The following is a 17913-nucleotide window of genomic DNA, read 5'->3' as shown; positions in this document are numbered from 1 at the left end:
GTTCCCAACAATATCAAATGTCTCTGGGGCATGACCAAAAGAGGAACTACCCCTAGGTAAATCTGAGTCACCTTCCCAAAACAAACTCTCCCCTGAGATCTTTCCTTCCCTAACCAACTCTATACGTTCTTGTTGCAACTTGATTTTAGCATGCTCCATATCTTGTTTAAATGCCAATTCCTTTTCATACTTTACATGATCATGCTCTAGCTTCTCACGATCATGCTCTAGCTTCTCACGATCATGCTTTAGCTTCTCACGATCATGCTCCAGCTGTAACAGAAGCAGTTCTTTCTCCTGTTCAAAAAGAAGGCTACTAGGACTAACCGATGGAATGGCCATTTTAACGTTATGGGGAGACGACAAATTCTCAGCAGAGGCTGGCACAGTGGTAACTTCAAGAACACCACTCTCCATCAGCTTGGCCTTCAATATCAACCTAATAGAATTCTTTAGACGTTTATCACTAATCTCAACCTTGTAGTGTTCAGCGACCTTCAACAGCTGTTCTTTAGTACCTAAATCTAACAACTCCTCCGATGGAAAGCGAATGAACTCATCTACATAAGACGCCATAGTCACAAAAAAAATTCTCGCTCTTCCCCTCTGCTGAACACACCAGACCACAACCCGAGAATTGACAATCACCCTGAGCACCACAGAAGAGAGATGAGATATGTAGATTTCCCATGTAGCTGATGACCCTCCCAACTCCGCCCACCAGCATCCTAATAAGGAAACAACAAAGAGAGAATACGGCAGACAGAGTGGGAGGGTCGTCACAACTCTCTCTCTCTCTCTCTCCCTCTCTCAGTGATTGTGTGGTTGGAGACAGGTGTGCTGGAGTCAGAGCAGATCCCCACCAGCTGCAATCTGTTCCATAATCAAGACCTCTACAAATACTCAGTCCTGCCACTTCCACTTACTGTTTATCCTCTCACTGCAGCTTTGCCGCTCTGACTGGTCCATGTCTCCTGTTCCACATCTCACCACCCTGCTACCATGTTCTGGATTCAGCTCACCATCACTCCCTTGGATTTCCCTTTACCCTGTCTCAACCCAGCTCACTCCAACCTCAGCCTCCACATCAGGTTTCCTACAACCACCCGAGCTTCCTATGGCCTGCACTCCATCTCTCTCTGTTTGGCAATAAATATTTTGGGTTATTCATCCAGTTTCCTCGTCTGAGTCTGCTCTTGGGTTCCCCTGTGCCTCTCCACCTAACAGTACGATCTGGCCAAGAGATGAACCCAGCAGACTCCACTACTCTCCACCAAACTCTCGTTGGTCAAGAGGCACTGCTCGAACAACATGATTAAGCCCTGAAAGCCCTTCTCGAGAACATCAAGGAGTTTTCACGGAGCCTGTCTGACCTACGGGCCCGAACCTCCGCCCAGAGATCACAACCAGTCCCAAGTCCTTCTTCTCTGCCCCGGGAGCCTTTCCTGGGCCACTGAGTTGTGGGAGAGACAGTCACCCATCTGCTTCTCCTACGGTAGATTCACAGAGGAGATGAGGAAGGTCTTCGACCACCCGGTCTGTGGTAAGGATGCCACTAAACAACTCCTGTTCCTTCATCAAGGCTCCCAGAATGTGGCTGAAATGGCACGTGAGTTCCGCACCCTCGCCACAGAGAGTGGCTGGAATTAGAAGGCCCTTCAGGGAGCATTCTAGAATGCACTCGCGGAGACCCTCAAAGATGAGTTGGTGTCCAGAGAGGAGCTTGATGGACTTGAAGAACTCATTTCTCCCACTATCCGCATTGACAACCATCTCCGTGAGCGTTGAAGGGAGAGGGTAGGTAGGATTGCATGTCCCATAACATCTGCTTCGGGGCCTTGCTCTCCTCCTCCTCCGACTGCATTGCATCTCCAGGCATGTTCTAATCCTGAACCCTTGCAGCTCGGCCAGACCCGTCTATCTCCAGAGGAGAGGCTAGGAGTATCAGTACTAGGAGCTGACTACATTGTGGCCAGGTTGGTCACCTGGTGGTCTCCACTTGTTCCCTGCGTCCAGCAAAAGAGGGGGCTCAGCAGTAGTGGGGGATATACTGTTGAGCCAAATCGCCTGCCCATCATCTCCCAGACCTTTGCTTGAAGCCAACCTTGTGTGGCAGAGCCAGGCTTTTCCTCTGTCTGCTGTCATCGATTCAGGCGCCGGCGAGAGCTTCCTGGACCAAGGGGTCATTAACCAGTTGGGTCTGGACACTGTTTCACTCGATTCACCTCTCGATGCCAACGCTCTTAATGGAAAGCTAATTTTCTGTGCCTGTGAGAGAACCGTTCCTGTTATCCTGCGTCTCTCTGGAAATCTCCAGGAAAAGATCAGTTTCCACTTAATCGACTGTCCTTACTCTCCCCTGGTTCTGGGTCATTCATGGTTAAAGCTACACAACCCACAGATTCACTGGGCCACCGGGAGGGTAACTATTTAGAGTAAATTTTGTCATTCCAATTGTCTACATTCTGCCCTTCCACCTGCCTTGTCTGCACCCCAGTCCATTCCAGAACCCCCGGACCTGTCTTCTGTTCCTCCAGAGTGTCACGGTCTAGCTCCTGTGTTCACACCCCTTCTCTCCCGCCTCATCGGCCGTACAACTGCGCTATCGAGCTTCAGCCTGGAGCTCCTCTCCCCAGTAGCAGGTTATATAACCTTTTCTTTGTCAAGAAAAAGGATGGGTCACTGAGGCCGTGCTCAACCTTCACCTTTTTTTATTTATTATTTTTTATTATTTTTTTATTTAACCAGGCAAGTCAGTTAAGAACACATTCTTATTTTCAATGACGGCCTGGGAATAGTGGGTTAACTGCCTGTTCAGGGGCAGAACGACAGATTTGGACCTTGTCAGCTCGGGGATTTGAACTCGCAACCTTCCGGTTACTAGTCCAATGCTCTAACCACTAGGCTACGCTGCGTTTGGATCAGAAGCTACATCCATGTGCCTTGTCACGCAAGCTCTCACCTGCAGAGATACATTTTGACATAGGAAACTGGGAACTTCTGGCCGTGAAGCTGGCTCTTGAGAAATGGTTAGAGGGTTTGGTCCTCCCCTTCATTGTGTGGACGGATCACAAAAACCTAGCCTACATCCAGGCCTCCAAATATCTGAACTCTCGGCAGGCCAGGTGGGCATTGTTTTTCGGAAGATTCAACTTCTCACTAAACTGGGATCTAAGAATACCAAGCCTGACGCCCTCTCCCGTCAGTTCACAGCAGACTACACAGGTTCCGAGCCAGAAACTATTATGCCATCCTCCTGCTGTCTCCTGGGAGATTGAGTCCCATGTTTGCCAGTCTCAGTTGAACCAGCCTGATCCAGGAAACGGTCTGTGTAAGGCTCTGTTTGTGCCAGATTCAGTTCGCTCTGAAGTTCTTCAGTGGGCCCATTCTACTCACCTCACCTGTCACCCTGGCGTGAATCGGACTATCGCCTTCTTGCGTCAGCGATTTTGGTGGCCCACCATGGAGAGAGACACTCGGGAATTCATCTCAGCCTGCTCGGTCTGTGCCCGGAACAAAACCTCCAGCAAACCTACGTCCGGTCTGCTTCGCCCTCTTCCCATGCCCAGTTGCCCCTGGTCACACATAGCTCTGGACTTCGTCACTGGTCATCCCCCATCTAACGGTAACTCAGTCATCCTCACTATTATTGACAGATTTTCCAAAGCGGCTCACTTCATTCCCCTCTCTAAGCTTCCTTCCTCCAGGGAAACTGCGGACCTGCTGGTATCCCATGTGCTGCGGCTGCATGGCATCCCTATTGACATAATTTCTGACAGGGGACCCCAGTTTACTTCCCAAGTATGGAGAGACTTCTACACAGAAATTGGTATTAATGTTAGCCTTTCATCTGGATATCACCCCCAGACTAACGGCCAGACCGAGCGGGCCAACCAGGAGTTGGAGACTGCCCTACGCTGTGTGACTTCCTCCTGCTAACCCTTCTTCCTGGAGTGCCCAGCTACCCTGGGTGGAATATGCCCACAACACCCTCATCAACGCCTCATCAGGTATGTCACCCTTTGAGTGTGCTCTGGGTTACCAACCCTTGTTCCCTGCCCAAGAGGTCGAAGTAGCGGTGCCCTCAGTCCAGGACCACATGCGCCGTTGTCATCGCAACTGGAGGAGGGCACGGGCGGCTTTTTTTCGTGCCTCCGCCAGGACCCAATCCCAAGCTAACCGTCGCCGTGCTTCAGTCCCAGTCCACACTCCAGGCCAAAAGGTATGGCTTTCATCTAAGGATTTGCCCTTGAATGTGGTTTCCAAAAAACTAGCCCCCCGATTCATTGGTCCCTTTGAGATTGATCATGTCATAAACCCTTCTGCTGTGCATCTGAAACTCCCAGACTCTCTCAAAATCCACCCCACCTCCCATGTGTCCTTAATTAAACCAGTCTGCTCCAGTCCTCTGTCCCCTCTTGCAGCAGCTCCTCCACCTCCTCGGCTTATCGACGACCATCCTGCCTAATAACTACATGTACATACAACTGTCACATCTGCTCCTGCTATGCCCTCTTGTGTTCATCCGGTGTGTTCTTGACCTGCAGCCACTCCCCCAGTACACTCTCTCTCTCTCCCTCTCTGTGTGGTTGGAGACAGCTGTGCTGGAGTCAGAGCAGATCCCAACCAACTGCAACCCGTTCCATAATCAAGACCTCTACAAATACTCAGTCCTGCCACTTCCACTCTGCCAGATCGTAATCTCTTCTAGCTATTTATGATTATTCAAGATCCTGTTATCCTGCTGTGCCTGTATCCCTGCCTGACACTGTTTATCCTCTCACTGCAGCTTTGCCGCTCTGACTGGTCCATGTCTCCTGTTCCACATCTCACCACCCTGCTACCCTGTTCTAGACTCAGCTCACTATCACTCCCTTGGATTCCCCTCCAGACCTGTTTACCCTGTCTCACTCCAACCTCAGCCTCCACATCTGGTTTCCTACAACCACCTGAGCTTCCTCTGGTCTGCACTCTCTCCCTGTTTGGCAATAAATATTTTGGTTTATTTATCCAGTTTCCTCGTCTGAGTCTGCTCTTGGGTTCCCCTGTGCCGCTCCACCTAACAACAACCTCAACTAACCGGTGCCTCGCAAATTGATTCTTTATCAGTACCCCCCTGTATATAGTCTCGCTATTGCAATTTTACTGCTGCTCTTTAATTACTTGTAACTTTGCTCGCAAAACCTCCCATTTATTTTCCAGCGATTGAATGTTAGCTAGCAGGATGGAAGGCAAAGGCAGATTAGCCACTTGTCGCCTGATCCTCACAAGGCACCCTGATCTTTTTCCGCAAAATCTCAGTTTCCTTCTCCAGCGAATGACGGGAATCTGGGCCTGGTCGGGCAGTATATCCCTCCCGTCCAGCTCATTGAAAAAAAACTCTGTCTAATCTGAGGTGAGTAATCGCAGTTCTGATGTCCAGAAGCTCTTTTCGGTCATAAGAGACGGTAGCAGCAACATTATGTACAAAACAAGTTAGGAACAATGAGAAAAAAACTATAAAATAGCATGGTTGGTAAAGAGCTAGTAAGACGGCAGCCATCCCCTCCGGCGACATCACTTCATTTGGATGCAGCACTCCATCACTCTTGTTATTGGTCAAATAGTCCTGATACAGCCTGGAGGTGTGTTTTAGGTTATTGTCCTGTTGAAAAACAAATGATAGTCCCACTAAGCGCAAGACAGCTGGGTTGGCGTATCGCTGCAGAATGCTGTGGTAGCCATGCTGGTTAAGTGTACCTAATTCGAAATAAATTACCGACAGTGTCACCAGCAAAGCACCCCCACACCTTCTCCTCCATGCTTCATGCTGGGAACCACACATGGAGCGATCATCCGTTCACCAACTCTGTGTCTCACAAAGACACGGCGGTTGGAACCATCTCAAATGTGGACTCATCAGACCAAAGGACAGATTTCCACCTGTCTAATGTCCATTGCTCGTGTTTCTTGGCCCAAGCAAGTCTCCTCTTCTTATTGGTGTGCTTTAGTAGTGGTTTCTTTGCAGCAATTTGACCATGAAGGCCTGATTCCTCTGAACAGTTGATGTTGAGATATGTCTGTTAGTTGAACCCTGTGAAGCATGTATTTGGGCTGCAATCTGAGGTGCAGTTAACTCTAATGAACTTACCCTCTTCATGTAACTCTGGGTCCTCCTTTCCTGTGGGGGTCCTCATGAGAGCCAGTTTCATCATAGAGCTTGATGGTTTTTGCGACTGCACTTGAAGAAACTCAAAGGTTCTTGACATTTTCCGTATTGACTGACCTTCATGACTTAAAGTAATGATGGACTGTTGTTTCTCTTTGCTTATTTGAGCTGTTCTTTCCATAATATGGACTTGGGTCTTTTACCAAATTGGGCTATGTTCTGTATACCACCCCTACCTTGTCAAAACATAACTGGAACCCAAAATGGTTCTACCTGGAACCCAAAAGAGTTCTCCTATGGGGACAGCCAAGAACCCATTTGGAATCCTGTTTTCTAAGAGACTACCCTGCATGTGTCACAGGTGTAACCAAGGTCTTATAATGAGTGACATGATCCTCGCCTCCTCCTTGGCGGCTACCCTGTTGCTCCTGGCAACGGCTCAAAGGTTCTGAGCACGGTCGCTAGGCGACAGTCCAGGGCAGACAGGTGCAGCTCGGAGAGGGGCTATGGAGAATAGATGATCATGGAAAAGAGAGTCCCTCATGACATCACAGACTGTACTGGGGCAGGGAGAGGAGACGCAGACAGACACAGGAGGGTAGAGTGACGGATCCTAGAGAAGGTGAAAGAGAGCGAGAGAAAAATGGAGTGAAAGTTGAGAGAGGAATAAATTTTATTTTTCATTTATCATGTTCTCTCCTCTAGCTGAGTATATATATTCATGATAACACAACTTATTGCACCTTAATGTTTAATCATGTACCATGTTATACCTACAGCACTGCTCCAGAGGTGTCAGGATAGAGGGTTCATCTGTAGAGTGGCCTCCAAACCTGTAGTCAGCACACACACAGGGTCAATGTTATAATCAACTAACGTTAGTTAAACTTGTAGTCAGCACACAGACCGTGTCAATGTTACATTCAACTAACGTTAGTTAAACCTGTAATCAGCATACAGACAGTTGATTGTAACATTGAGACTAAGGTTCGTTAGCTAGCATTCGAGGGCTGACTGTCCTCAATGATTTGTGCAGAGTACAAATAAAATGTTGGTAATTTGTGTAGTCTTACTACTGCAGTAGGCTACTGCTTGTCCATGTGCTAGCTAACAACAAGAAACCCAGACGAGAGAAACGTGAAAGCATTCAGGCAGCAGAGATGCGCTTGTCATTAGCTAGCTAACGTTAGCTTTATTGTAGCTATAAAAGCATTATGTTTATTGTTATTTATTTGATTGTATACAAGTTATATACATAGACAGAAGGGAGTTAGTTATAAATACAATACATTTGGCTGTAGTTTAGTTTAGAAGAAAGACTTACGCAGTGGTATAAAATACTTAAGTAAAAATACTTTAAAATGTTACTTAACTAGTTTTTGGGGAATCTGTACTTTACTTTAGTATTTATATATTTACAACTTACTTTTACTTCACTACATTCCTAAAGAAAATACATTTTCCCTGACACGCAAAAGTACTCGTTACATTTTGAATGCTTAGCTGTACAGAAAATGGTTCGATTCACACACTTATCAAGAGAACATCCCTGGTCCTCCCTACTTCCTCTAATATGGCGGACTCACTAAACACAAATGTTTTTTTTGTCAATTATGTCTGAGTGTTGGAGTGTGTCCCTGCCTATCCGTAAATGTTTAAAAACAAGAAAATGGTGCTGTCTGGGTTGCTTAGTATAAGGACATTTGAATTATTCATACTTTTACTTTTAATACTTAAGTATATTTGAGCAATTACATTTATTTTGATACATAAGTATATTAGAAAACAAATACTTTTAGACTTTTACTCAAGTAGAATTTTACTGGGTGACTAACTTTTACTTGAGTCATTTTCTATTATGGTATCTTTACTTTACTCAGGTATGACAATTGGGTACTTTGTTCACCACTGGACTTACGTTTATTTTTGACCGGATAATTACTTGTGAATTAGGTTTGATGCACCCATTGCAAAGACTTGCATAAACAGCTCTTTGTCCTATCAGTGCTGGTAGTGAACAGCAGCTGCCATTACAGCAGCAGCGAAAGACCAGAAGAAGTCATTCTCAGACACCCCCTCACGAGAGGCCTATTCAGATAAGGAATTCTTATCACTTTACAAGGTCCCTGTAACACCTAAAGATTTTGCAATAGTTTTATATGCCATTCCCTCAGGTGTTGCATTGTTATTCAGGAACGTGTCAAGACCTGGCCCTCAGAGCCTACCCTCCATTAACCCTGTTGACTCATCAGCAGGAAAGATGTGTTTATTTTTTGGTCCATTCAACAACAGAGCGATACGAACCTTGTTTCAGCAGGATGTTGTATCTATACATTATGTCATGCCTTATTGGAATGGATTTATTGATAATATCTGTTGGGAAAAAGTTTGAATGTTGCCACACACCTGTTAACAAAATTAAGTAAGTTTCCTTTTAAATTATTAATAAATATTATCCTGCTAACCACTATATGAAGAAGTTTAAGGAAAACATCAACTCAAATTGCACCTTTTGTAATGACCACCCAGAAACAGTGTTGCATCTTTTTTTGGCATTGTATTCATGTAAGAAAACTGTGGCAAGACATCAGTAGATTTATAATTGAACACATTTATGAAGATTTTACCCTGTTGTGGAGAGATGTACTGCTTGGATTCTTTACCTATGATAAAATGGTTTCAGCTTATTTCTATGTAATTAATTTCATTATTCTTTTTGTCCAAATTTCATATTCACAAATGTAAATTTACAAACAAAACACCAAGTTTTATTACCTTACAAAAATAAATTGAACTGTACTTTAAGACAATTAAATACTCTACTAACAAAAAAGCTGTTAGAATAATGAGTGTATGTATGTCCCTTATGGTCCTTGTGTAATGTGATATTGTACCCCCTAGCCCCGCCCCCCAGCCCAATTGTCCTTTGTATGTTATTTATATAAACTTGTTTTCCCATATGTACTTCCTGTATTGATTTGTTGTTAATAAATAAAAAACGTTTTAAAGGCCTATTCAGATACTCCCTCTTTGCCCATGTATTCCAAGTTACTGCCAGGCAAGGGTAGACGATAACAAACTACCGGATTCTTAGCGAGAGGGGGTGTTGAACGTTTTCTTGACTTTACTCGACTTTTATAGATCACGTAAAATGTTATCCAGGAACTTTCTGAAGAAATATTAGGCTTCATGAGACGTTTATTTGTTTGAACTTAATTCCGTTTTGAAATGAAAATAGATGTTTGATTGCTCTGGTCTAGGGGCGCATCAGTTGCAGCCTTGAGAATCGAATTTTCTCTCCGCAACTCCCTAGTCATTATCTCTACACTACAACAAAGTAGTCTACTGTTACTGTAGCCAACAATATTTCATTCCATACAAAGAAATAATAGCTTCCACAATGGATCGGGTAAGTCTGGCTTTAACAGTATAAGTGCTGTGTTGTACAAAATGTCTCGGCCTAGTTTTCATCGTCTTTGATCCTCCACTTCCTGTGCTCGGTTTAAACGGCTCAACAACAACAACAAAAACATCACGGTACAACTTGTTGGAAAATTTTTTCTTCGTCAAAGAAGCCTACTACTATATCATGTTTAGGAATCTGCGACTATGAACTAATTATCTCTCCTTCCTCCCAAAGTGTTCACATTCCTTTTGAACACATTATCCATTATTTGACCAGATACTCAAGTGTCCGTTCTAACAAAGAAAATTAATGTTTTCTTAAATGGAAGTCAATCGGTAAAGAGACAAGATCAGGTGGGAACATAATAGCCAATGAGAGGGCAGACATGCGTGTTTCCACAGCCACAGACGTCTATATCGCATTTTCATTTATTTAAGGTTAGGCATAAAGTCAGAAGTGTTGTTAAGGTTAGGGTTAAAATCACATTTTAATAAGATACATTTTAGAAATGTGCGTGGTTTATGGCTTTGTTTGTGGTAACTAGTAACGTCCAGGCACTACTACCATATTTTCTTTTTATTTAACCAGGTAGGCCAGTTGAGAACAAGTTGTCATTTACAACTGCGACCTGGACAAGATAAAGCAAAGCAGTGCGACAAAAACAACAGAGTTACACGTGGGATAAACAAAGTACAGTAAATACCACAATAGAAAATCTGTATACAGTGTGTGCAGATGAAGTAAGGAGGTAAGGCAATAAATAGGCCATAGTGGCGAAGTCATTTCAATTTAGCAATTAACACTGGAGTGATAGATGTGCAGTTGAGGATGTGCAATTATAAATACTGGAATAAATACTGGTGTGCAAAAGAGCAGAAAAAAAACAAATATGGGGATGAGGTAGGTATTTGGTTGGATGGGCTATTTACAGATTGGCTGTGTACAGCTGCAGCGATCGGTAAGCTGCTCTGACAGCAAATGCTTGAAGTTGGTGAGGGGGATATAAGTCTTCAACTTCAGTGATTTTTGCAATTCGTTCCAGTCATTGGCAGCAGAGAACTGGAAGGAAAGGCGGCCAAAGCAGGTGCTGGCTTTGGGGATGACCAGTGAAATATACCTGCTGGAGTGCATGCTACAGGTGGGTGCTGCTATGGTGACCAGTGATCTGAGATAAGGCAGATCTTTACCTAGCAAAGACTTGTAGATGACCTGGAGCCAGTGGGTTTGGCGATGAATATGTAGCAAGGACCAGCCAACAAGAGCATACAGGTTGCAATGGTGGGTAGTATATGGGGCTTTGATGACAAAACAGACTTAATCCAATTTGCTGAGTAGAGTGTTGGAGGCTATGTTGTAAATGACATCGCCAAAGTCAAGGATCGGCAGGATAGTCAGTTTTACGAGGGTATGTTTGGTAGCATGAGTGAAGGAGGCTTTGTTGCGAAATAGGAAGCCGATTCTAGATTTAACTTTGGATTGGAGATGCTTAATGTGAGTCTGGAAGGAGAGTTTACATTCTAGCCAGACACCTAGAATATGTGGACAACTTTAAATACCTAAGTCAAAACCGTCCAGAGTAGTGATGCTAGGCGGGCGGGCGGGTGTGGGCAGCGATCGGTTGAAGAGCATGCATTTAGCTTTACTAGCGTTTAAGAGCAGTTGGACAGTAGCTGCAGGGGGTGCGGAGCTGTTGGCCAGGGTTGGGGTAGCCAGGTGGAAAGCGTGGCCAGCCGTAAAGAAATGCTTCTTGGATTTATCGGTGGTGACTGTTTCCTAGCCTCAGTGCAGTGGGCAGTTGAGAGGAGGTGCTCTTACTCTCCATGGACTTTACAGTGTCCCAAAACGTTTTGGAGTTTGTGCTGCAGGATGCAAATTTCTGTTTGAAAAAGCTAGCCTTTCCTTTCCTAACTGACAGTGTATATGTAACAGTATAACTTTAGACCGTCCCCTCGACCATACCCGGGCGCGAACCAGGGACCCTCTGCACACATCAACAACAGTCACCCACGAAGCATCGTTACCCATCGCTCCACAAAAGCCGCGGCCCTTGCAGAGCAAGGGGAACTACTACTTCAAGGTCTCAGAGCCAGTGACGTCACCGATTGAAACGCTATTTAGTGCGCACCATCGCTAACTAGCTAGCTATTTCACATCCGTTACATATATTGGTTCCTGACTTCCCTGAAAAGTGTCGTACTTTTACAAATACACTCCTGACTACCTAATCTTTATGAAATGTATATTCGATCAAATAAGGCAGAAGCCAGATTTTGGGCCCAGTTATCCCTCTCGCTTCACCTCTTCCTGGCTGTTTGAAGGGAAATGACTGGTATGAGATATATGGTGGAAACTAGCCCATTCCTCCACCAATCTAATGCTCTTAGATTAGTGGGAAGTAGTGAACGATTGAACATTAAAGGAAAAAGGAGATATTCAAAGTATGCACCCAATAAACTATTTGGTTTAATATTAATCTATGTTGAATACTTCCAACAGGACAAATCTAACCCGTCCCCCTCCACCATCCCAGAGTCCCCTGGTCAATCGCCTCCCTGTACTTTACTGCTGGGTCTGGTCGACTGCAGGAAAACACCGGGGCAGAGTGGAACTGAGAGAGGAGAAGAGGAACATGGAGATGTGATTTCATTAAGTAAGAACCATGGTGTGTGGATGAGACTACAGTCTGCTTCTGTAACAATTAATTGATGAGTTATATATTGATGAAAATATCTGGTTGTTCCACCCAATTTTAAGAAGTGTACCTTGGTAAAACAAATAGTTTGATTTCACATCATTTTAACATTGTCATGTTATAAAGAGCACGTGTTCAACTTAATAAAAAACATGTTTTGCCATCTCAAGAGGCTTAATGAAATATAAATACTATAGTAAGAGCCAATGTGCCAAATAAAGTAACAGGGTTGACCATAACAGGGGACTACTGAAAAAAAAAAACACTACATTGGTAAAATAGTCCTTTAAATCAGCCATGAATCTGCTTGTGACGGGGGGAATGGAAGCTAGTATTGTGCAACAGGAAGTAGTAATTGAATGCAGTCTTCACATATTCTGTGTCTGGATAGAAGGGTTGAGATGCTCAGTTTCCCACCACAAAATAGCAGTAAATTGATAAAAAGGGTAGAACCACCTGCTTTTACTCTGATTTGACAATTAGATGTTCTTTCTTTTGAAAACATTTTTTTTTAAAGAATAGTTTCACCATATTAAAACAAGAGTTCAATTCATGTAACGGGGTAGACCTTTAAAATGAGGGACAGACGTAAATGAAAAATGCAGAAATTTCACTTTAGCAACTGTTTATTCATATTAAAAATCATATTAATTGAATTGTCCATGTGTTCTGTATGTGTTCTGGACTTTATTTCATATAACAGAGATTTAAAATTGAATATTGGTGCACAATTATTACTGGAAAATATCTAAGGAATGCAAAAAGCATTAATTTCATGTAACGCCCCATATGTTTATGGACCCATATTTGCAAAACCTAACTATTCAATGTCTTTGTTTCACAGGGGACATCCCTAATCGTTGCTCTCTCAGTGGGAGGGGCTTATCATCTGGGGAGCCTCAACATCATGATGCTGACAAGAAAGAGAAGAGTCTCTCCAGATCAGAACACCTCAAGAAACACCAGCATAGAGGTATAGGGAAGAAACCTCACTACAGCTGCTCTGACTGTGGGACGAGTTTTGCTAAACAGAAGGATTTGATAATTCACAAACGGATTCACACTGGAGAGAAACCGTACCACTGCTCTCAGTTTGGGAAAAGTTTCGCTGCATCTAAAACCTTAAAAACTCATCAGAGTATTCATATAGGGGAAAGGCCTAACCCATGCTTTGGTTGTGGGAAATGCTTCAATCAGTCAGGAGACCTGACTACACACCAGCTCGTACACAAAGGAGAGAAATCTTATAGCTGTGATCAGTGTGGGAAGAGCTTCAATAAATCAGGAGCCCTGACTAGACATCAACGCATACACACAGGAGAGAAGCCTTATAGCTGTGATCAGTGTGGGAAGAGCTTCAATCAATTAGTACATTTGACCACACACCAACACATACACACAGGAGAGAAGCCTTATAGCTGTGATCAATGTGAGAAAAGCTTCAGTAATTCAGGCGCCATGACTAGACACCAACGCATACACACAGGAGAGAAGCCTTATAGTTGTGATCAGTGTGGGAAGAGTTTTGCTCAAGATTTCTCCCTGACTACACACCAACGTATACACAGAGGAGTGAAGCCTTATAGCTGTGATCAGTGTGGGAAGAATTTCTGGACCTCAGGACACCTGACTACACACCAGCGAATACACACAGGAGAGAAGCCTTATAGCTGTGATCAGTGTGGGAAGAATTTCTATACGTCAGGACACCTAACTACACACCAACGCATACACACAGGGGAGAAGCCTTATAGCTGTGATCAGTGTGGGAAGACCTTCAATCATTCAGGATCCCTGATTATACACCAACGCATACACACAGGAGAGAAGCCTTATAGCTGTGAACAGTGTGGGAAGAGTTTCAATCATTCAGGAGCGCTGACCACACACCAACGCATACACACAGGAGAGAAGCCTTATAGCTGTGATCAGTGTGGGAAGAGCTTCAATTATTCAGGAAATTTGACTGCACACCAACGCATACACACAGGAGAGAAACCTTATAGCTGTGATCAGTGTGGGAAGAGCTTCAGTCGATCAGGAGACCTGATTACACACCAACGCATACACACAGGAGAGAAGCCTTATAGCTGTGATCAGTGTGGGAAGAGCTTCAATCGATCAGGACCCCTGTCTATACACCAACGCATACACACAGGAGAGAAGCCTTATAGCTGTGATCAGTGTGGGAAGAGTTTTGTTCGAGATTCCAATCTGATTGCACACCAACGAGTACACACAGGAGAGAAGCCTTATAGCTGTGATCAGTGTGAGAAGAGCTTCAATCAATCATTAGAACTGACTAGACACCAACGCATACACACAGGAGAGAAACCTTATAGCTGTGAGCATTGTGGGAAGAGCTTCAATCAATCAGGAAACTTGACTAAACACCAACGCATACACACAGGGGAGAAGCCTTATAGCTGTGATCAGTGTGGGAAGAGTTTTGCTCAAGATTTCAATCTGACAACACACCAGCGAATACACACTGGAGAGAAACCTTACTCCTGTCTATGTGGAAAGAGCTTTGCTCATTCAGGGTCACTGAAAAAACACAATGCAGCACAAACATGTTTTCTTTTATCTCCCTCCTCTCGGGCACTGGTTCCAGATCCCTAAATAAAGTTTAAATAGAAAACATATTGTAAAGAGTTATTATCTCCCATTCTCTAAATCTGATTACCATGGTAACCTGTGTTCCTAATATGCAGCTCTGGATCCATATGTATCAAGCGTCTTGGAGTAGGAGTGGTGTGTATGGTGGGGTGTTCAGAGCTGTATGTTATTTCATTAACTCCTGTTATCCATTAAATTATGTAGGATAATGCTTCAACAATGGTAGGTGTATATTCATGTGTGGGGGAAATGTTGTCTGAAGACAGAGTCTTGAATATTACATCTTTCCTCATACAATCATTGGTTCCTGTAGGTAGAGATATGAGGGGAGAAGGTCATGACCCCTCAGACCTTTTGGCAGAATATGTTCTATAAGTTAAGATAGGAGACAGTGCCAGTCACATGCAGGAACCAAACGTCAATGATGAATTAATTATGCAAATATAACTTGTCTGTGTAAACAGTATATAAGAGAACTAACGGGACTGCCCCGAAAGACCTCCAGACCGTACTCTGGTGTTTTAGGTTTGTTGGAACCTCTCCAGCTGGCTGATAATAAATATTTATTTATTTAAGTTTCACTGAGTCCCAGTTAGTAATTTTCAGAACACATGTCTTCAATACAAAAATACATTAAATCTATTGTCTTATGTGAAGGAGATGTCGCACTGCATGAGGCAAATGGTGGTCACACCAGAAACTGACTACCTTTTTTTTAAGGTATCTGTGACCAACAGATCTGTATTCCCAGTCATGTGAAATCTATAGATTAGGGCCTAATTCATTAATTTAAATTGACTGATTTCTTTATATGAACTTTAACTCAGTGAAATCGTACAAATTGTTGCATGTTGCGTTAATATTTTTGTTGAGTGCAATAACAATTGAAGAAACTAATGGAAGATATCATTTCTGCCTCCCAGGTTGCAGATCCAATGGCTTCCACTAGATGTCACTAGATGTCAACAGTTTTTATACAAGGCTTTAGGCTTGTTGTTTTTTTAAATGAAGAAGTATTTGTAGTCTTTCCAAGGTGAGCGCCAATGCAAATATGATCTCTTCAAACATCAGAAAATGTATTTAAAAACTGCATTGTCAGCAGAAGAGCCTTCTTCGTTCTTTTACTTTCCTATTGGACATGGTAATCTCAGTCTGAAATATTATCGTTTTTTTTTTTAGATTAGACATTCTGAGGATTAATAAAAAAACTTTTTTGACTTATTTGGATGTACTTTGCTGGTAACCTTTTGGAATCCTTTGTATGTATGTTGAAGGAGTGGATTATTGAATTCAATGGAGCCAACTAAAACAGCGTTTCTAGGATATAAAGAAGGACTTTATCGAACAAAACGACCATTCATTGTGTAGCTGGGACCCTTGGGATTTCAAACAGAGGATCTTCAAATGTACGTGATTCATTTTATCTTTATTTGTTATTTTGTGATGCCTGTGATAGTTTGGGAAATATGGAAAACATGCTAATGTGAGGCGCTGTCCTCAGACAATCGAATACTATGCAGTTCGATTACCAAGATTCTAAGCTTTTGAACCATGTAAGACACTTGTATTTTCATGAATTTTTAATATTACGATTTTATATTTTGAATTTGGCGCTCTGCAATTTCACCGGATGTCGTCGAATTTGATCCCGCTAGCGGGATCCGTGTGCTAGGAGGTTTTAAACAAGAGAAATGTAATGAGGTGCCTAAAATCCTGACCTCGGTGCCAGAGTATGCACGTTCGTGCTGAGTACCTTGGGACTACTTTGTACATGACACAAGTAATTTTTCCAACAATTGTTTACAGACAGATTATTTACTTATAACTTACTGTATCACAATTCCAGTGGTTCAGAAGTTTACATACACTAAGTTGACTGTGCCTTTAAACAGCTTGGAAAATTCCATAAAATTATGTCATGGCTTTAGAAGGTTCTGATAGGCTAATTGACATCATTTGAGTCAATTGAAGGTGTACCTGTGGACCAAGGCCTACCATCGTTCCAGTCAAGTATAAACACCATGGGACCACGCAGCCGTCATACCGCTCAGGAAGGAGACGCGTTATGTCTCCTAGAGATGAATGTTCTTTGGTGCGAAAAGTGCAAATCAATCCCAGAACAACAGCAAAGGACCTTGTGAAGATGCTGGAGGAAACAGGTCCAAAAGTATCTATATCCACAGTAAAACGAGTCCTATATCGACATAACCTGAAAGGCCACTCAGCAAGGAAGAAGTCACTGCTCCAAAACCACCATAAAAAAACAGACTACGGTTCAAAACTGCACATGGGAACAAATATCGTACTTTTTGGAGATATATCCTCTGGTCTGATGAAACAAAAATAGAACTGTTTGGCCATAATCACCATCGTTATGTTTGGAGGAAAAAGTGGGAGGCTTGCAAGCCGAAGAACACCATCCCAACCGTGAAGCACGGGGGTGGCAGCATCATGTTGTGGGGGTGCTTTGCTGCAGGAGGGACTGGTGCACTTCACAAAATGGATGGCATCTTGAGGAAAGAAAATGATGTGGATATATTGAAGCAACATCTCAGGACATCAGTTAGGAAGTTAAAGCTTTGTTTGCAAATGGGTGTTCTAAAATGACAATGACCCAAGCATACTTCCACACGGACCTCTGACAGTCTCTATGGGTGTGCCACAGGGTTCAATTCTCGGGCCGACTCTCTTTTCTGTATATATCAATGATGTTGCTCTTGCTGCTGGTGATTCTCTGATCCACCTCTACACAGACGACACCATTCTGTATACTTCTGGCCCCTCATTGGGGGTGTTAACTAACCTCCAGACGAGCTTCAATGCCATATACAGCTCTCCTTCCGTGGCCTCCAACTGCTCTTAAACGCAAGTAAAACTAAATGCATGCTATTCAATCGATCACTGCCCGCACCTGCTCGCCCGTCCAGCATCACTACTCTGGACGGCTCTGACTTAGAATACATGGACAACCACAAATGCCTGGGTGTCTGGTTAGACTGTAAACTCTCCTTCCAGACTCACATTAAGCATCTCCAATCCAACATTAAA

At 43.4% G+C, this 17913-nt stretch overlaps 1 protein-coding gene and 1 pseudogene across 1 annotated transcript in view; both read left to right on the top strand.

Annotated features, from left to right (window-relative positions):
- Positions 1-15440, top strand: part of LOC109876955 (zinc finger protein 501-like) — a 39484-nt gene extending 24044 nt beyond the window's left edge. Inside the window, exon 4 of the transcript XR_004211226.1 lies at positions 15200-15440. The gene's annotated coding sequence lies outside the window, so the exon portion shown is untranslated. The remainder of the gene's footprint in view (positions 1-15199) is intronic.
- On the top strand, positions 9578-15193 carry LOC116375823 (zinc finger protein 883-like; annotated as a pseudogene).
- Positions 15441-17913: the final 2473 nt, after the last annotated feature.

Source organism: Oncorhynchus kisutch, linkage group LG1 (assembly GCF_002021735.2).
Source record: "Oncorhynchus kisutch isolate 150728-3 linkage group LG1, Okis_V2, whole genome shotgun sequence".
Taxonomy (NCBI): domain Eukaryota; kingdom Metazoa; phylum Chordata; class Actinopteri; order Salmoniformes; family Salmonidae; genus Oncorhynchus; species Oncorhynchus kisutch.
This window is presented reverse-complemented; position numbering and strand designations above follow the sequence as displayed.